Genomic DNA, 22902 nt, shown 5'->3' with positions numbered 1-22902 from the left:
TTAGCGCATTAACGCATTCGATTAATTTGAAATATTTAACGCGTTAAAATAAAATAACGCAATTAACGCGGTTGCAGTTTTTTTTATTTCCAGTTGTGGCCTATGTATGTTCAACGTGCAAAGAAATATGGATAAGACCAAGGAAGGACTTTTAGACGGAAAGTTTCAGTATAAAACTCTGCCGGATTACTCTTCAGTCTGCCACAAGAAACATTATGACTGTATGACTGTAACAGTGCGTAAATAAGACCTTTCTGTAACGCTAACGTTAATAAGCTTAAACGAAAATAAAGAAATAATTGTGTAGCGGAGTATTTTTTGTACACAGTGCCGCGAACTGTCAATCACTCCTGTACGCGTGCATCACTGTCCTCCTCGCAGCTGCAGCAACTTGCGCTCTCTCTCTTCATCAAGCTTTAAAACAAAAAGGGGACAAAAAGATCATATTGTCTTTGAGCATAGGCTATAGATTAATTAGATAAATGAATATCTAAATTTGTGCCTTGCCGTCTACGGTATTTTTTAAGAACTTAGAAAAAAGATGCTGCAGCCAATGAACAGCCAGCGGGGGCTGCAGGACGACTCAACCTCCGCAGACAGTTTTTAATGTTTATCAGACAATAAATACTCAAGATTTTGCTTTAGTATAACTCACAACGAGTTTCACACACCTTCTCCGGCCACGTTGAGTTGTTGACACTTAACAGTGGGAAAAGCGACACATGCGCTATTCACTTGTATAACTTAAGGGTGAATGGGTAATGTAGTTTCTGCTCTGGGTGGGATGAATTAGGAAGCTTGCATTGTGAAGGGCGCTCTGAAAATCGGCAGTGCAGGTAAAAGATTAAAACCTCTATTAAAACAGATGTCCAAATGAGCGTACCGGTACGCTACAAGCACGTTCTGGGCGCACGGAGAGGTGGCGGTACGCTCAAGAGCTATATTTGGAAGTGGCGGTACTGAGTACTGGTGCATACTGGCCCACTTAAAGCACTGGCAATGACTATACTTTGGAATTTTTTTGCAGTCCACTTAGAATTCAATATGGAAATCATTTTTGTTTTTTATTGGCATTGATTGTTTTGAAATTCAAATGGTACTTACATGCCTGTGTTTTTATTTCTGTAATAAATATGGCTTTCAAGCCAACAGTTAATTTGGAGGATATTGATGGTTTATTGCAGGTATGTTGTTTACATGAGAAAATCTGTGTTACAAGTTAAACAAAAATTCCAATAAACAATCATATTTTTAATTTAAATAGTTGCTTTGTCTTGAGTTTACATTAATTATTTACATTTTACATTTACATATCCAAAAAGTTTCAGTCTTTTAATTGCGATTAATCGCGATTAATCGCGATTAATTTTAAAAAATTGTGCGATTAATTAGTTAATTTTTTTTTAATCGATTGACAGCACTAGTTTCTACATATATTTATACTTTGATTCTAAAGAAAACAGCGCATCCTTGTGGCGAGGCTGACACAGAAAGGCGTATGCTGTTTGCCTCACGGTGATGTGGAGTGATACAGAGGAGACGACTTGTTGAAGTCAATATGTTTTCTTCGTGTACAAAAAGTATTCTCATCGCTTCATAACATTACGGTTGAACTACTGATGGCAGATGGACTATTCTGATGATGTCTTTCATGCTTTTCTGGCCCTTGACACTGTTATTTATTTGCCAGTTTATGGGACAGTCACAAGCCTCCCGGTTTTCATCCAAAATATCTTAAATTGTGTTCTGAAGACGAACAAGGCTTTTACGGGTTTGGAACGACATGGGGCTAAGTGATTAATGACAAAACTTTCCTTTTGGGGTGGAGTAGCCCTTTAATGTGTTATATTTGAATGTATGCATGTGCAGTTGAGCTCCAGCACACAGGAAGATTTCAACTGGTGTTAATATTAGAAGATTATACAGGTTTGACAACATGAGGGTAAGGAAATGATGCCAGGATTGTCATCTTTTACAGCACCTCATTGAGAGCATCTGGCAGTCACTTTCTTTCTCTCTGCAGGACAAGAATAGCAGGATCCTCCTCTTGCTTTGCTGTCCCTGTCCCAGAGATCACCGCTCCAGCTCAAAGAGAAGAGACCAGGAGCATCCAAACAAGGCTGGAGTAGAAACCGCTCTTTGTTCCTCTTCTGTGAATAACAGTCTTGTTTTCTCTCCTTGCGTCAGCTCCCTCCCCCTCTTGTTTTCTTTCGGCTCCGAGAGCCCAGGTTTGTGTAGAATCTTTCGATTTGCCCCGCGACTGGCCTTCCCCTTCCCCCATATGCCTCAAAGCCAGATGCAGATGAAAAATTTATGGCAAAGTGCCTTGAAAAATCCCCCTTCCAATCTATTTGAAGTGAAGCTCTTCCTCTGAAGTTGCCCTCTCTGATGACGGCCATCGTTGCTCCTGTTTTCGACCCTCTGCGCGTCAGTTTCTCACTGATAAAAGGCACGTACTGTAGTGTCAACTAGCTGATGTAATTAGAGAATTGATCCAATCGACTATTGATTGGCATCTTTCCAATCAAGTCAGTCGTGCTTATTATCAGTTTTATAATTAGTGATGAAGTGAATCCCCAAGTACATTCACATAGATAACCCTTCCCACCTCTCCGATCGCAGCCCACCGATTTCCCCCGCAAGGTCAGACGAAACGATCTGGATTTATTATTCATAAGCGACTCATTATTTGGGCATCAGATCAAAATATAGAGAAACATTAGCACTCTCTCTCTCTAGCCTCCAGCCCCTAAAATGGAGAAAAACAGCGAGATGGATTTACAATTCAACCTCTTGTTGCAAACTGACTGCACTCCAGGCATTTAACGCAGCACTCAAAGAACATTTTTGCATGTAATGGCATGTAGTTTTGTCTAAAACTATTAGAAAATTGTAAAATATGGATATCCTGTGCGCTAGTGTTTGGAAAATCGCCTAAGATCCTTTCATGAAATAACAATCACAGGATGATAGTTATTTAAACAGCTGTACAGTAAGATATTTCATGTAAAAATAAAAAATTGGTAAAAGCAGATATATTACTCTTTGATCTAATATTTGCACACAAAAAAATAGATTTATGATATTTATGGGTTTTATGTTTTTTTCTTCCATTTTTAAGGGAAAATAAAATACTCAAAACAGCAGTGCCATATTTAATGGCAATACCAACTACAATTTCTTAAAATAGTGATCACATTTTGACTTCTTACTCAAGTATACAATAACATTCAAGTTTGGAGTATTTATTTAACTGAATTTAATTTTGTAAGAATTTTTTGAAGATATTTTTTTTTAAATAACAGAATAACAGAAAAAAACTGTTCAAGAATGAAGGTCCTTGCACAATGAGTCCACTGCATATTAATATTTATTCATATTCATGTTTACCGAATGAATCCAAATCCCATGATGGTTTTTGAGACCAGCTCAAGATCTGTTTTCATATCATTAAAGCAGACAATTAGAGCACAGATCAGGAGACCACGTGAAAGCTAACAGTTCCTCTCGTTGACTGTGAATCATTCGTTGTGTCTTTGCTCACACACATGTAGACGTGGCTGCATCTCTTTCAAGAATTCATGTGTCCAGTCTGCCGTGCAGATATCGCCCAGCGTGGCATGAAGCTTCACTAAAAGCACCATTACACAGATCAGTCCAGGTGCGTGGAGAGCTGGAGGTCAGGATCATCTCACCTCAACCTCAGCCGACACGCTTCACAAAGCTAAAACAATTACACCTAAATGACCACCAAATGGCAGTTCAGCAAATCGCTCATGCGCTGGACAACACAACGGTGTTTCAGACGGATCAGCATGAGTTTGTGTTTTTGGTGTAAGAGATCAGGCTTGTATGTAAGCTATATTACTAAACATCATTTTTTTTTGCCGGGGAGTGTGAGGGCTCATTAGCCAACCAGGTGTGAGGAAGATCATTTATATTACTTCAGGGTCAACAAGTTGATTCCAGCAGATTTACTATTTATTAATTCTATATTAATGTCCCATAATATTGGCATATGTGACCCTGGACAACAAAACTAGTCTTAAGTCTAAATTTGTCAACTGAGTTGAACAAATAAGTTTTCCATTGATGTGTGGTTTGTTAGGATCGGACAATATTTGGCCGAGATACAACTGTTTGATCATCTGGAATCTGAGGGTGCAAAAAAATCAAAATATTGTGAAAATCACCTTTAAAGTTGTCCAAATTAAGTTCTTATCAAGGTTTATTACTAATCAAAAATAAAATTTTGATATTTTTATGCTAGGGAAATTTACAAAATACCTTCATGGACCATGATCTTTGGCATGAAAAAAGAAAAACAATAATTCTGACCCATACAATGTTTTTTTTTTGGCTATTGCTACAAATATACCCCAGTGCCTTAAGAATGTTTTTTGTGGTCTAGTGTCACATATATGTGTAAAAATGTACTGTATTATTATTATGGTAATACAGATATTACCACAATACAATGCCCAACTGAAAATGGTATTATAATAACATAATATAATGGGTAAAAATATTTTCATGGTACCATCTGAAAATATGGTGTTACCATGTTATCATATTAAAAATATACCCATTACAATTACCATGTTGTAATTAATAATTTTATGTCAAAACAAAACAAAACCAAACAAAAAATCATGGTATTGTTGCAGAAAAAAACATGATCACAAGATTAAAATATCCACATAAATGTGTTATTATCATGACAATTGTCCAAATAAATGTTTTTCATGGCATCATAAAATATGATATTACCATGGTATTATATTAAAAACATATTATTACCATGTTGTAATGAATGGTTTCAGGTCAAAAAAAAAAAAAAAAAAAAAAAATAAGAAATACAATTAAGTAAAACAAAACAATTACAGTATTGTTGCAGAATTTTTTTTTTTTTTTTACAAAAATTTTAAAAGATTACAATATCCAAATGAATATTGTATTATGATGAAGAATGATCATGGACTTTTCTTTCCCCAAATAAATAAACAAACATGGCATCACAATGATACATTGTTCAAATTAATATGCCAATACTAGCCCAAACTACAAAATAGTATTATCATGGTACCATCATATAAATAAATGAATAAATAAATAAATGTTTGCCATGGTATCTTCTATTAAAGAAGAAAGTATTGCCATGATACAATGTCCAAGTAAGTACAGTATTAATGTCATGAGACTATTTATAAAATAGTACCTGGTATAACCATAGTATAATATAAAAAATTACAATTTTCATTGTACAATGCCCAAAACAAAACAGGCAGTAGTACCATGGATCTTTTTCAGTAGTTTCAATTTAAGGTTTTTAGTCCTTTACATGTCACATGACACAACTGTGTTCAGAAATCTAAGAGACAAAGAGCTTAATTATTCATGAGCAGCTTGTTAATTATTCTTTATATGGTTAGGCAGATGGCATTTCCAACAGAGCAAAACTCATTAGGACAAACACAACTTTTTCAAAACAGTTAACAAATGAAAAAAAGCAAGATTCGAAGGCTTGACTGTCTTTGAAAGATCATCAAGAGGGTGTTGTGGCTGGTTACTAGGTCTCAATTATATTTGGTCTCTAAATATGTCTTCAAGGGATAGTTCACCCAAAATGAAAATCACCCCATGATTTACTCACCCTCAAGCCATCCTAGGTGTATATAATTTACTTCTTTCAGATGAATATAATCTATATAATAATTTGATATGTAGAGAGTTATATTAAAAAATGGTTTACAATGGCAGTTAATGGGTGTTGAGATTTTGAAGTCCAATAAAGTGCATCCATCCATCATAAAAAAGTGCTCCACGCAGCTCTGGGAGGTTAATAAAGACCTTATGAAGTGTAGCGAAGAACAATATCCATATTTAAAACTTTATAAGCAGTAATGTTGGAGGATTTCGATATAGGCCAAGAGTAGACTGGTTTTCCTTTGCTGTAAACAAAACAATGGTTAGAGCAAACAAGAGATTAATATGGATTTAAAACAAATTTTTGACACAAATGCATTGAATCACTTTAGCAGGCCTTTATTAATCCTCCGGAGCCATGTGGAGCACTTTTTATAATGGATGGATGCACTTTTTGGCCTTAAAAATCTCGGCCCCCATTCACTGCCATTATAACGCTTGGAAGAGCCAAGACATTTTTTAATATAACCCTGATTGGATTCATCTGAATGAAGAAAGTCATATACATAGGATTGCTTAAGGGTGAGTAAACAATGGGGTAATTTTCATTATTTTCATTATAAAAAAAGTAACCCACACCCACTTTCAGGACAAATGGTGTGGGGAGACATACACGCTGAAGCTTAATACTTAGGGTTGGGGTTTGAACAAATGAAAGCACCGCTAATTAAGCTAAACCAAGGTTTCTTTATACAAAGAATAACAAGGAGACCTTGGCTAAGCAAGAGCCGATCCATCCAATCATAGCGGTTCCTAAGCAACAGGTAAGTTCACAATAGACGCAGCTGTAGTTTAAATGCTATTCACAGCAGGAGGCGTGCGCGACTCCTCTGGAAGTCAATCTACCGCTGCATCGCACTGCAACCTTGAGTCGTTCCCATTGTTCACAGCACTGGGCTAATGCCTGTCGCTTTCAAACGAAATAAAAGACAAGAAAAATTCAAGATAATGTAACTACTCTCATGTTTGGTTTTCAAGCACAAATCTGAAGTTCGCCGGAATCAAGGTTTTTTCCAGGTCTCCCTCACTTTTTTCATCTTCTTATGAAATAAGCTTCTTAAACATAGGCAGGGCAAAGAAGACCGCTCTAAGACACAACACCCGCACAGGGAAGTGTGACGCTGTTCGTAACCCAACAGCACCTTTTGAGGAGCAATTAAACCGAATAAAGTTTGAAATGGTACCACAACAAATACAATGTTATTCATAAAAGAACTGGAAATCTTTACAGTCACTACATTAATAAAAAAAATTATAATAATGCATATTTAATAAAAAAAAAAAATAGGGCGGGTTGGAGTTGTTATGTTAGTATAATTGATATACAGTACTATTATAGTTTTTGTTAATATTTTGAATTAAATTATGTAAATGGACCTCAGCTATTTGTCCAATTAACAAATTAGCAACTGTGTAATTGAACCATAGTTACTGACAAATAACCCTTGTGACAACTAGCCCCGGTTGCCCTAATTTACTTCTTCACCTAAAAAGTCATATTTCTATTGACAGAAACATACAAACACATCTCAAAAGCACTAAAATACGACTATCAAGAACTTAAAAGCAATGGGAAATAAAGCATTGAGGAATATAAAAGAAAACATAGTCACTTAAGTGACTGATATGAAGGACGGGTCTACATTCTCTTCAGCGGCTCAATACAACCCAACATTGACTCAAGCTACCCACGCTCTCTCATCTCCAGAGACGCCAGACTAGTCAATAATTCAGAAGCCGAGGCAGAAATGATATAAGCATGAGTGGACAGCTGGAAAACAAAGAGAATGAGGAGAAAAGCGAAAAGGGATCATTTTGAAGCAAACAATGCAATATATAGAGTACACGATAAAACCATCAGCATAAAACAGGTTCACAACTTTACCACACAAGTAAAACACATTAAAACACACACACACACACACACACAGTCAACATGATAAATAACCGTCTGGTTCACTTTCAGATGTTAAAGATTCTGCTCTCTAAACAATATCCTGCTGCCTGTAATTCTGCAGAAGACGTCAGTAGTGCAGTCGTTTCACACACCAGACATGGCACATGAGAAACTGAAGGTTCAGGCCAATAGCACTTATCAGTGATCCTGCATCAGTTATTAGATGGAGTGGCTGTGAGCCTGGCAGAATAACTTCATTTACTGTTTGATTATTCCACACACTGTTGTTATTAATCATGCAGATAACACAAGACATTTGTTTCCTTCATGTTGTGTTCTAGCGTGATCTGTTCTGCTGGACCACGAGACTGAGTAATGAAATCTGTGATGGTGGATTTATTGTAGTGAGTTTGTAAGGATCCACCCACTGGCCCAAAAAGCAGAATCCAGCGGCCTGGTCAAAGGTTTAATGCGTATTCGGTCTTTTACATGCGCTTCTGAATTTAGTGTACATTTATTCTAGCTCTAGATTTTACGATCACAAACTCGCCAGTCTGATGCTAGTCAGAGGATGTAGGTAGACTAATACATGTTTTGCCTGCTGCCTACTGCTTGCTTATGACAAAAGTGTAGTTCATTTAGTCTTTTCCCATACAACTTGCTAACATTAGCGATAGACAGAAATCTGAAGGTCTCCGATGATGTGCCTACCGCTCCAATCATTCTCCAGCCTTCAGTTTGACCTATCCTGGCCATAGATCTGCAGTAACAAAAGCCTTCTCACAGTTTACTAGTCATAATGATTTCAGACAAGTTTAGGATAAATCAAATATAACAATTTATTATTAGTCAAGTAAAATTATATCATGTCAATTACATAATGAAACAATTAAAAGCCAATTAAGAAAAGAAAAGTGCAATTGTGAATCGCATTGTAACCTCGTGGCAACCTTGCTGGAGACAAACAAATTTAACATAGTCACACATGTAACAGTTATCCTAATTTAAGACACATGGTCTAAAATGCATAGCAAAGCACTCAGGTGTTTTAAAGAATAAACTAAACTAGTCAATGTGCGCAGGTAGTAACACAATACAACATATTTACATTTGAGTAAATAATAATATACCTGACTTCAGAAAGATACATAGTATGGAGCATATGAGATATACTCAGTTTTGTCACTTCCCTTAAATACTCAGACCAGACAACAAAGAACAAATCAGTTGTAAAAAACATAAAGGTCATTTTTGGTTCAGGGTCACACCAGGCTGGAGTTAAAACATTCTTAAAAGACCCCTAAAGGGGAACACACCTCCTTCTCAGCAGAACACAATTCTACAAAAGTTCTTGATCTTTCTCATAATATAAATGACTCCTGTGAATTTGGGACCCTTTTACCATGTTTATCATAATATGTATATGACCAATCAGAAAGAGATACAAAAGTTTATCATGGTTTCTGCTAGTTACTGTTATAACAAATCTTAATATTAGAGCCAACAAAAAGTACAATAGGTTTCCTTTGTACCAGGGTAATACCATAGTGTTTTGAAAATGATACTATGGTAATTCCACGTTTTCAGACTCTACCATGATGGAAAAACCACAGTATTCATAGATGCAACTTACAAAACCCGATTCCAAAAAAGTTGGGACAAATTGTGGGTAAAAAATAAATGGAATAATTTACAAATCTCATAAACCTATATTTTATTCACAATAGAATATAGATAACATATCAAATGTTGAAAGTGAGACATTTTGAAATGTCTTGCCAAATATTGGCTCATTTTGGATTTCATGAGAGCTACACATTCCAAAAAAGTTGGGACAGGTAGCAATAAGAGGCCGGAAAAGTTAAATGTACATATAAGGAACGTCTGGAGGACCAATTTGCAACTTATTAGGTCAATTGGGAACATGATTGGGTAAAAAAGAGCCTCTCAGAGTGGCAGTGTCTCTCAGAAGTCAAGATGGACAGAGGATCACCAATTCCCCCAATGCTGCGGTGAAAAATAGTGGAGCAATATCAGAAAGGAGTTTCCCAGAGAAAAATTGCAAAGAGTTGTCATCATCTACAGAGCATAATATCATCCAAAGATTCAGAGAATCTGGATCAATCTCTGTGTGTAAGGGTCAAGGCCGGAAAACCACACTGGATGCCTGTGATCTTCAGGCCCTTAGACGGCACTGCATCACATACAGGAATGATACTGTAATGGAAATCACAACATGGGCTCAGGAATACTTCCAGAAAACATTGACGGTGAAGATTCTTACATAGTTTTAAGAAGATCCTATATCATTATATTTTAATTTCAGTAACAATATGTTCATGTATAAAAAGTAACATTGATATATTGGTGTGAACTACGGTCTTTATGGTCAGATTTGTTCAAGACTCCTGCATGTACAGATGTAAGCGCACCAAAGCAAACCCTAAAACAAGAAAGAACGAGACGCTGAGTCTTCGGTTGTTGATAAAAGCAGAACAAAGCCTGATCACGCTGAACACACTCGACAGCGCAGCGCGTTTGAAAACTTGCACAAACAGCCGAAGGGTCGGAGCGGCAGAAGGAGACTGACTGGAGGAGAGCTCCCCGCCTCACATCTCCAGAGGAAAGAAGTCGCCCAGCAGGATTTAAAAGCCTCGTCTTTATCAGGCTCCTCTCGGCGCTCCGGCTTTGAAATATAATGACACCCGTTTGTAAATCTCTCTGTGAGCGACTGGAAAAATTTCAAATGCCTCAAAATGCCATTGAGAAGATATCTTGTAGGGAGGGTTTTGGATTTGCACACAGAGCTTTCAAAAAGAATTGTGCTTCTTTTGTTGCGTTCCTCTGTTCATTAAAATCTGACTAGAGGAATGTGTTTCAGGAAGATTATAGCAAGTGTTAAACTGAACACTGGAACTGACTACAGCTTAAAGGAATAGGACAAATTGTAATTTGATAATATTTACTTATCATCAGGCCATTAAAGATGTTGATTCGTTTGTTTATTTATAAAAAAATGGATTTGGAGAAATGTAGCATTGCTTCACCAATGGATCCCCTGGAGTACATGGGTGCCGCCAGAATCAGAGTCCAAACAGTTGATAAAAACATCACAATAATCCACATCACTCCAATCCATCAGATATTGTCTTGTGAAATGAAAAGCTGTGTGTTTACAAGTAACAAATCCATCTTTAAGATGTTTTTTAACTTAAACCCTTGCTTCCAGCTAAAATATGAGTCCATTATTCATAATAACGCTTCCTCCAGTGAGAAAGTCCATCACCTGTCACCCTTCCACATCAAAACCCACTGACTGTTTTTATGTGTAAGCAGTGCCTGATCTGTGCATATTTCTCTCCTGATTCAGCCAGAATGACATTTTCACTGGAGAAAGCAGAGGTTAAAAATCCCTTGATGGATTTGTGTCTTACAAACACAGATCTTTTCACTTCACAAGACTCTCATTCTGGCGGCACCCATTCACTGCAGAGGATCCACTGGTGGACAAATGTTCTAGTGCTACATTTTTTCCAATCAAACTTGTGTACATTTTGGATGACCTAAGTTGCTTAAATAAATAAATAGACATTTTAAATGTGGACAAATTATCAAATAATGGTAGCGTTTAAAGTGCTAGAGGCTCTGTTGGTGAATTAAAGCTGCAGATTTCAGTGACCCCTTCGACCACAGCTGATCAACAATTTAAGCTGGCTTTCATATCTGAAATGATAGTGTTTGTATTATAACAAGCAAATTCATTTGATCATCACTGTTAGCAGAGATTAACCAAACTTCATAATTAATTCTAAAAATGATGCATTTTCCCCCCATTAAATATGAGACGCTTCTGATTCACTCATAAACAACAACAGAAGTGACCTCATCTCAATTAGAGGACATCACTTCAGACACTGAAAGCCAATCAACACCTCGCATAGCAATTAGCAACAACATGAGTGTTTTAACAATGACTTTCTCCCTCCGAGGCCTGTTCAGGATCCAGCATTAAAGGGTTATCATCCTCAACCCCGAAACACACACACACACACACACACACACACACACACACCACGTGTCTTCCTCTCACAGGGACCTAAGCATGCAAATGACAATCTGTTATGTTACTAATGAAGGGGGTGGTCATGTGACGCACATGTATCCTGAGGGTGAAGAGTCCCTGAACGGAGAGAGGGGGAGGTGCTGAGGAAAGATCGCCCCTTTAATCCCAATCCAATTTGTTTCAGAAATGTCATTTTACTAACAGATATACCTCCATTAATGAAAACCATGGATGGATGGATGGATTTTTGTTCCACAGAAATGAGAAATTGGAGCAACTGAGTAAATGACGGAGTGTTAATATTGGTTAAATGATCCCTTTAAATAGCTATTTCTTCCTAACGTTGCATAATCCATTTATTACTCAATTACAGCAGTTTAATAAAACAAACTTCATTTATGTTCATTAGCAGAATGCCATAAAATATCTCTAAGGAAAGCTGAAGACTTGTGTAACATGCTTCCCGTCATTGATTTTACACACAGTGACAGTGGCAATCAGACATTATACTGTCATTAGTTGGCTATCAGTTTCATAAACGAGACGCTGAATATAATAGTTTGGGTGCAGGCTGTATCGCTGAATAAAGAGTTCTTCATAAAATCAGATGAGCACATCTGTCCCATGTCCTCTGGGCTTTCTGAGACGACTCATATCTGGTAATAGAGATGACTCAGAGACTGTATCAGTCTTCACTGAAACAGTGAGATCACCATATTTAAAGGAACTGTTGCAAACCAACCGGAAATATATCTGACTAAAATCAAAAAACCGTCTCACAATGAAAAAAGTCTGCCTGTAAACCTTCTACTACACAAGTAAACAATATAATATGAATTCTGTTAGAAAGACATTTCTGTACAAATAGAGAGACAAATGAAAGAGCGAGAACAGCTGTGTCAGACTGTGAGGGATTTATAACTCTCATCAGTGAGAGAAGTCAGACTTAAGCAGTTATTCATGACATTTGGTGAGGGCTGAGATACAGCGTTGGGGAACATGAGGAGCAGGATGAGCTGCAGGCCTCAAGTGAGTGACACAGGTTTAAGTCTTGCTTGCAACGCTTCCTGATCCTAAACTTCCTCTTATTCTGCAGCAATAATCCCACGATTTCATGTCATTTTCTAAAAAAAACATCAGCAAAACACACACACACTTAAAAAATAAATGAAACAAAAACAACAAACAAAGCTACATAACAAAAAACACCTCAAAGACAGACAAACATATAAACAAAAAAGGCACAAATACAACATAGCAACATAAAAGAGACCATAAAGCAAAAAACTAAATAAAACAAAACACAACACAAAACACAATTATACACAACAAAAAACAAAAAAACACCACACAACCACATAATCACAAACACAATACAAAACAGCAAAAAAGCCACAAAACACAACTAAATAACAAGACTACCTCAAAGAAAAAAGAAAAACAAAACACAAAAACTGAAGAAAAACAACAGAACAAAACATCAAAAGACAAAAATCCAACATAAAACATTGCAAGACAATAATAATAACAATAATAAATACAACAAAAACAATGCAACACAAAACACCACAAAAACAATTAACTTACAAAGTGAGCTTAAAGAAATACAAATAATGACACATAAATATAAAAAGGCACTTGTTCCTCTATAAAAAAAATGTTTTCTTGTCTTCAGTTGGATTATTTTTTATACTTTTTTTTAAGTCATAAAATTGAAAAAAAATAACACCATTTTGTGGGTTTGTATTGTCTATAATGGCGATCAGACGTGACTGATTTCAGAACAGTTGCGGACCGATTTGAACTGCTTTAACTGCTGTAGTGTGTTTATATGGTCTGGCCAGAGCTGCATGTCGGATTGGCTGCCAGGCATCGCTCTGCGTGAGCTTAGTGAGGGAAAGGGAAGGAATAACACCATGCAGTTTTCCTTATGTCTCACAAAAATAGTCCGAAATTACTCAATTCACACATTACCATGCTTTACTCCCAGAAACTTCTAGTGGTAGTCAATTCATACTGTTAATAGATGTTGGATATACTTGCTTATCTTAAATATATTGCCTAATTATGATTATCCTGCTTTTTAGACCAGGCAACATGTCAATACCGTGGGTCTTTTGGATCTATTTGGTCTCACCACAGTATGGTGACACAAACGCTTTATGTAAAATCAACAGTGACAAATTATGACCATTTGCCCTTAGTTCATTTACAACTCGCTCAACCAGCCATTCGTGGCATCAGTATCAGATCTTTGTTTTCTCAGAGAGGGGTGTAATGGAGGGCTGCGTCATTGATCTCCGCAGGGGGCTGAGAGGACGCCGGGTTCCTCTTTCTCGGCGGGACTCTCAGATGAAACGCATCGGGCTGTCGGGTCATTTGTATCACGATGACATTCACAAACATTACGCTCTGGCTTTCTCTGGCTTCAAAGCAGAGGTTTCATGTCTGAAAACAGCTGTCTGGGTCTTCTCATGGTCAGCTGGAGATGAACTGAAGATGTGTTGTATCTATCAGAGCAATGTACAATCACCAAAGCCATTCAGAATGGAAAGACAACCTGTGTGCTATATTTGTAGTTTTTTGAAGCCATATGATTTTGTGTTAACATATGAGTTTTGTTTTTGCCGACTAAAATTAGATGCCATTTCAGTTTGAACACAGCTGAAGAAGAAATAAATACATCAATACTACTACATAGATGGTTAATGTTTTTGAAATAAGTATTTTATGATCAGCAGTGCTGCATTTATTTAATCAAAAATACATTACAGTAATATTGTGAAATGTCATTACAGTTGAAAATAACTGTTTTCTATATTAAAATTAATTTATTTCTGCTATGCAAAGCAGAATTTCCAGTCTTCAGTGTCATATGATCCTTCAGAAATCATTCTAAAATGCTGATTTGCTACTTAATTATTATAAATTGTTATTGGTGCTCAGTTATTAATTATTATAAACTGTGAAATCAGTTGCTACTTAATATTACACCTACATTCCCTTACTTACCCTAAAATTTGAATGGTTACCAAATAAGAAATAATAATAATAATAATAATAACAATAATAATATTATATATATATTCATCAAAAGACAAGAACCATAAACCAAACACTTTTGCAGTATGGAAAGAGAGAAGCGTGAACATTTTTCTAAATTTCTTCTTTTGTCATCCAAAGAAAAAAAGGAACAACATGAGTAAATGTTGACAATTTGGGGGTGAATTAATTTTATGTTGATGAACTTTATCTTCGGTCTGTTCAATGTAAAGTCCATGGGACATTCATCAGATTAGAATTATTTACACAGAGCTTTATGGTTTAAATCAACTGATCGTGCCGTCTAACCTTTGTCTGAAGTCTGTCTGAAGACGATAAGCCCCTTCCACAACACTAGCTCTCTGAACTATACAAAATTACTGCTTTATGGCTGATGTTGAAATCCCACAGAGATAAGACTCACACAGCCTTATATCACTGAGAAATTAGGTCTTCATCAAACACTGACAATAAACTCCCAGCAGACCGATGGCAAGATTTAATTCTGACCATCCCAGATGGCCACAATATTGTGCCAAATCAATCTTATAGCAGTCATATTGCCTCCGGTGTAAATGAAATTCTCAAAAACTAAATACTGTGAATATTTCATTAACCTAGAGTCATGAAAAAAACCCTTAAAAAAAGTGCATGAAATGCTTAAAAACAGTATTTGAACCCCGACTAATCCAAATAAAAATAAACGCAGTAAAAATCTCACAATAAAGTTCATTTAAAGGGACAGTTTAATCAAAATTGCAAATTCGGTCATCATATCCTCAAAACCTGAATGACTATTTATAGACTGCAAAAAAAAGAGCCTTAAAGGGATAGTTCACCCAAAAATGAAAATTACGTCCCGAATCACCCTCTGGAACGCCACTCTCTCGTGAACGCATGTACCACATTTAGCAGACGTTAGAGATTACAGTTTATAAAATTTTATATATGGATATTTTTCTAAACGCATTGATTCGCTACAGAAGGCCTTTGTTCAACAACCAACCCCCAAAGGAAGACGCGTGAGGCACTTTTTATTATGGACGGATGCGCTTTATACTGACTTCTTTTAGACTACTGATAAAAATAGGAAGAGCCAGGACATCTTTAATGAAAGTCTGATGGGAGTCATATTTACCTAGAAGAGCTTGAGGGTGATTTTCGTTTGTGGGTTAATTATTGCTTTAATTGTTGTCATACAGTTTTAAAAAATGGGTCCAAAATATTTGACCCCATTGACTTTGACTGTATTGAATTTTCAGTTCATTATAAAACCAGGTGTTTTTTCCGCACAATAAAACAACCTCTCTTTGTAACGCTCTGGCGCAGACAGGAAAAAACGTAATTAGTGCGCATGTTTCAAATACTGCAAGCGTGCTTCAGGATCCCTACAGAAATCAGGTTACTACGGTTCACTATTTCCATCTTCCTCTCCGTCTTTCCTTGAGAAGAAACAAAAGATGCCGGAGAACTTTCCTTTGACTCCAATCATACTTACATGCAAACCTTTTTCCATAAGTTTACTGATGAAATATGATCTGATGAAAAACGCAGCTTGGTGTTTGATCAGAGGTCAGATGTATGCTGTCAGAAACGATTCATGTCTGTGTTCCCTCTGAGATTTGTGATGAAAAGCCCAGTAATATCACACAAACAGTAGATGTAAATCAACGTAATTAACAAACTATGAAAAAAAGTATTGGTCAAATTCTCATACCATCTTTTGAGACTTTGAGTCTTTAATCTAAAAGCAGTTATAGTAGACACGCTGCTCGGAGCAGATCTTAGTAATTTTGCCCATGTGAAAGGGGAAGGAAAATCAATATTCATAATTGTCCCAATGTGTGCATGCATAATGTGCCATATTTGCATAAGCAAGGGAAGATTTTGTTATTTTTGTACTAGAGAAACATCATTGCAACTAATTACACTGATGTAGAATGACTGTTCATTAGTTTAAATCTGAGGATCACATGAGATTAGCAAAAGTCCTGAATGTCAAATTTAAATTGCACAAATTGATTTGCCATTTTTAATATCATGCACAGTGCATAACAAAGAAGCTTAGTTTCATTATAAATAAGAAATATTTTATGACATTGTTTTTACTAGTCAAAGTGCTACATTAAAAAGTTTTTTTCATAACGATCCATGTTTCTAAACTTATGTTTTTAGTAAATATTTTTCTGTTTTCTATTAAATAGTGTTTTATTATTATTACTACAATGAACAAATATTTAAAATAATTGTAATCTTTATTTAATAAAATACATATATTAAAATTCTATATGTAAACAACAGTATGTAATAGATATAATGATGCATAATAATTTATAAAATAAATAAAAACCACTTTAAATTGTTGTCGCTATTTTATTGTTATTTATTATATAAGTATGCATCGGTGTAAAATCAGTGGAATATTATTTTTACAGTTACTATTTTCTAGTTTTTATATTGTATTATAATTTTTCATTTTCATTTTAGTTAAAGATTTATTATTTTATTATCATGTTTTCATTCATTTTAGTTATTCCTGTATATTAAGTTAAATTATAAAATTATAAAATTATAAAATTATAAAATTATTAAATTATTAAATTATTAAATTATAAAAATTATAAAAAATTATAAAAAATTATAATTAATTATTGTAAGTAACAAAAATGTTTTCATTGTTTTAGTTAATGATAATAATACTGGTATGCATAAAATTCTATATAATATTTCTAATACATAAATATTACATATAAATATATTTTATTTTTGTAGAGTTTATTTTCTTGTACATTACTTATCATTTTTATAATAAATGAGCTAAAATGACTGCAGATTGACCCCAAAATCTCTCTCACACGTTCACAATAAAAGCTAAGTCCATCCATCTATTAGTGTAAAGCTGAATGCACTGAAGACAAAGCCACACACAATCAGTCCACGGCACAGCTTTCACACAAAACACTCCCTGGGCTGCCATCAGTTTCAGCCATTAATTACAGCACTCATTTACAGAGTACATCTTTACAGCCGGTGTATGTGCAGCTACAGACCTCCACAGAAACACCTATAGATCTTACTCTGTTCAGGAAAGATCTTATTAAAACGGATGCAAGCTGTGTTTGAAGGAGCTTAGAAAGAGGACCACAGGCCAAGGTCGAGACGGCCGTGAAAACACAGCAAGAGACGGACAATCACCTTCCAGACCTCCCTCAGAGCTGCAGAGGAACCAAGATGTTCACGTGTAAAAGTCTAATTGACATGAAAATTATATTCTTATTCTGCTAATATATATTGTGCAAGTATGAATTTGGCTTAGTCAAAATAGATATTCTCATAAATAAATGATAAAACTTCAAAAATCAAACTATGTATATGTAAAAAATTAAAATATGTATGTGTGTGTATATATATATATATATATATATATATATATATATATATATATATATATATATATATACATACATACACACACACACACACACACACACACACACACAATAAAAAATTAAAATATATTTTATATATATATATATATATATATATATATATATATATATATATATATATATATATATATATATATATATATATATATACATATATACATATAAACAAAACATTTTTTATATTATTTATAGAATTAAAAGTAATAAAAAATAAAAATAAATATTATTTACATTATTATTATTATTATTATTTAAACATTTAAATATTTGTTCATTAAAAAGCAATACTACTTCTAAAATATAAAAGTATAGTAATTTATAGTAAATTAAAATATTAACTGATAAATATATAACTTTATATTATTAACTTTTCAGTGATATGGTTTTATAATAATATTTTAAAATTGTTTTCATTTTCATTTTGTTTTTCATTTCAGTTTTATTGCGTTTTTGTCATTTTTGGCACTTAAACTGCCTATGATGTTAATCTATATTATAGTTATATATAAGTCTTAGTTTCATAAGTTTTAGTTATTTTTATAAATCAAATGAAATTAAAGGAAACATTTTATTTTATTTTATTTTTTTACATATGGTTTTTCTTAATTTATGTAATAGTTATATTAGTTTGAGTTGTTTTAGTACGTCAAATTAAATGAATTAAAGGTATAATAACCTTAAATTGCATAAAATAAAATAAATGTTAGAAAATGTATGCTAAATAAGTGAAGTGATTTCTTTGAGATGTGCCATTGTTCAATGAAGTGGCGCGGTGTCTGTGTACAGCAACAGTTTTTAATTAAACTGGGCTTGTTCCTGTCATAGTGTTTCCTGCCAGTGAGTCTTGGCACAGCAGACGGCGTGATGTGTCACACACAGCTCACCAATGCATTACAGACCAGAGCTGTGCGTTCACACAGTCAAGAACAAAGAGGGATTCAAGAAAACCTCCGTTTCAATGTCCTTCAGTCTCTCCTCGTAAAGGAGCACTGACCACTCGAGTGCAAGCTTGCAACAACACTCTAATATAGCAATTAAATATCTTCTTTTAAGGCCAATTTTGTATTTAAATGACATATAAAGGCCTGTAGACATTATGGTTTAGATATGCATTGACATTTGGTGCATATTTTGGAAAAACAGGTTTGAATCCAGCAAGCACAATATCCCAATCAGATTCCCCGCTCCAACACTTCTTGTCAGTTCTGAAGAAACAAGCTGAATAAAGCCCAAGGAGTCTGACATCTCTCTCAGCACAGATCAGGGCCATGCGAGATGAGGAGTGTGCTGTGTTGGTGAAAGCATCCGTCACGAACTGTGAACGCAGACTGCTGATGTTTTAATAAGCGCTGAGAGATTTGTACATGTCAGAGAGAGTCGAGTCTGTAGATCCTGACCCAGCTCAGGCTTCATTACACAGCGGTGTCATAAATCCACGCTCACACTCTCCGTAACAATGCTAAATCACTGAACAAATCATCCCCACTGACTCAAATTGATTTCCCCTCTTTTATGTCTAGAGACCATTTTGAAAATCTAATCCACCTCGGCTGTCAAGGCAGCTCAATCATGTCTGTGCATGGCCTGTGCATCACGTAACACAACCATATACAGATGTAATATCATGTACACCACTGTTACCACATCGACTGGAACATTCTTTAGATATTCAGAGATGCTTTTTTCATTCATATATTCAAACCTTAAGTAACAAACCTACTGTAAATGATAATAATAATAATACTGTTATAGGATATTAAATATATAATTTCTAATCTTGCAATTCTTTGCATATATATATTCACACTTTATATTACATAAAATATTACAGTACAAATAAATACATTTCATATGATATTGTAGGCTCTAAAATATATACAAATAATATAATTTCTAATATTGCAATTCTTTATAGATGTAGACATCCAGTTTTAAATAACAGCATAAAATATAAAATATTATATTAAATCATATTATATTATATACATCAAGATTTACATAAAATCATAAAATATTACATATAAATATACTACAGGCTCTAAAATGTATATAAAAATGATATAGTTTATAATATTGACAGCCACATTTATATAACATTATAAAAGACATGTAAATGTAAATATACTGTATATTATATATATTATATTCATATTCATATATTCTAATTATGTTTGTATACATTGGCATCCATAATATATAACATCATAAAGCATTACAATGTAAATTTTATATTTATAAAAAAAGAATTAGCAATTCTCATCATGTATATATATATATATATATATATATATATATATATATATATATATATATATATATATATATATATATTCATAAAACATCATAAAATACTACATACAATTATATTATATTGTTATATTCTTTAATATTATATATTATGTAAATATAATATTTATAAAAATATATATAATTTGCAATTCTGTCCATAAATAAATACCATCAAATACCTAATACAATACAATACAATACAATACAATACAATACAATACAATTATATTATATTATATTATATTATATTATATTATATTATATTATATTATATTATATTATATTATATTATATTATATTAAATCATAAAAATAATGACTATTTTTTATAGATTTTTGTGGGTTGTATTATTGTATTTTACATGCTGTTTTTAGAGTTAATTAAAATAAAATAAAGAATAATAAAATCACACAAATTTTATTTACACTAAAATTGTTATAAAGAATACCTGTAATGAAGCTGCTTTGGGAAAGTACTACGTAACCATTTTTTTTATTAAAATAAAAATCATGTTTTATGATTAACAACTAAACATCTTACAGATTCCAAAAGCGGAGTGTAATGAGACAGCGCTGCTACAATGAATGAGTGTGTAAGGGGTGTTTCTCCTGACACAAGCGTCCAGCTCTGTGTGTTACACTTGTCAACAGTAATAATCAGCTCTGTCTTTTCAGTTGAACAGGGGACTGACAGTTTCACCAGGAACACACACCAATCCAATTAAACCCTAATTGAGTGTTGCAAGGTCCAGTGATTACAACAGCCTCTGAGTAATAGAAGGAGCGAGTGGCGAGACGACCTCAGAGATTAGGCACACGACCCCAGAGGTTTCAGGGTGTCTAAACGTAACCTGGAGGCCAATGAGGGTGAATCTGCTTTAGAGCCCCTTTCTGCTTTCTTCGGTCAGACTCCACAATTATTCAATGTCTCACAGACGAGTACTTTCAGAAAACAGATGTTGTTCAGTTACGGATGGAAGGGGACTGAGAAGGATACTTACAGAGGTGTCTAAAAGTGGTAGTGTGTCCTCTGTTAGAAAGATGGGGTTGACACTCGAAAAGGGTCAGGAATGATTCAGGGTTGTTTAGGAAAAACTATTTCACTTTCATTAGAAGTGTGCGATTTAACCTCAGGGTCTTGATCTGGATTATCTGCGTTCACACTGCCCATACGGTCTCAATCTGGATTAGCCAGGTCCACATTGTCCTTAAAAAGAAAAAAAATGCTATATTATAAAATGCTATGTTATTTTGTATTGTGTATTGTATTTATGGAATCTTTGGTATGTCACCAAGATTTTTGAAAGAAAAATTTCATGCTGCGTTTATTTGTATAAAAATACATTAAAATGGTGAAATATTATTATAATTTTAAAGAACTCATTTTTATTGTAACATGTTGTAAAATGTATTTTATTCCTGTGATCAAAGCTGAATTTTCAGCATCATTACTCCAGTCTTGAGTGTCACATGATCCTGGTTTGCTGCTCATTTCTTCTTATTATCAATACTGAAAACAGTGCTGCTTTTGATAATGTAAAATGTAATGAGTACAAGTATCAATGACATGTCCGAAATTAAGTAAAACTATTACAAAATACAGTTTAAACTCACATGCCAAGTTCTTTGGGGTGTACACTTTGTATTAGTGTTGATTTCAGATGGTAAAAAAAAAAAAAAAAAAAAAAAAAAAAAAAAAAACACATTTTAAGGATTTTTATATTTAATGGTGCAAAAATGTCATGCGGTGTAACCATCAAGTAAAAAGTAATAACTTTTTCCTTTGACTATGAATGCATGCGAGTGTACACATCTTAATTTATTTTTTTATAAATTATTAATTCATAAATATAATTACATTTTTTAAGAGTTGCACCACATGACATTGTACAACCTGAACTAACCATTATAAGCTCTATCAGGGGGTCCTGTTCTTTTTTTTTTTTTTTTTTTGCATGTATCTGAATGATGGTCGAACCACATGACTTTGATTTGGTGGACAAAGGTTTATCAAAAAAAAAAAAAAAAAATCCCCAAGAAATAAAAGCATATGGCAAACTACTACTGATGGTTTTCTTTTCAAAAATGTGTTTTTTAATACGTTTTTTTTTTCTTCATTAGAATATTAGCACAGTTTTACCACCCTGACTTTTTTTTTTACTTTATGCATGAAAAAAAGAAAGAAAAAAAATTAAAATTAATTTAAATTCCGTAATTAAAAACATAGAAGATTTACATTTTACATGTAATTTCGCTCCATGAGAGAAGATAAAGAAAAACAAATGTGGTGAGAAAGTTATGTTAATTAGGATCCAATTATAGCACTGCAGCTGGTTTGTACTGCATATAGCACATATATAAGTTGTGTTCAGTTGCTATAGTTTCTTGTCATATAGAGGTTACTGATTCCCACAGACAATTAAAGGCATTATAAAGCTTCATCCTATGGTATACTGT

This window comes from Carassius auratus, chromosome 25 (assembly GCF_003368295.1).
Source record: "Carassius auratus strain Wakin chromosome 25, ASM336829v1, whole genome shotgun sequence".
NCBI lineage: Eukaryota > Metazoa > Chordata > Actinopteri > Cypriniformes > Cyprinidae > Carassius > Carassius auratus.
Note: the sequence above shows the minus strand (reverse complement) of the source record.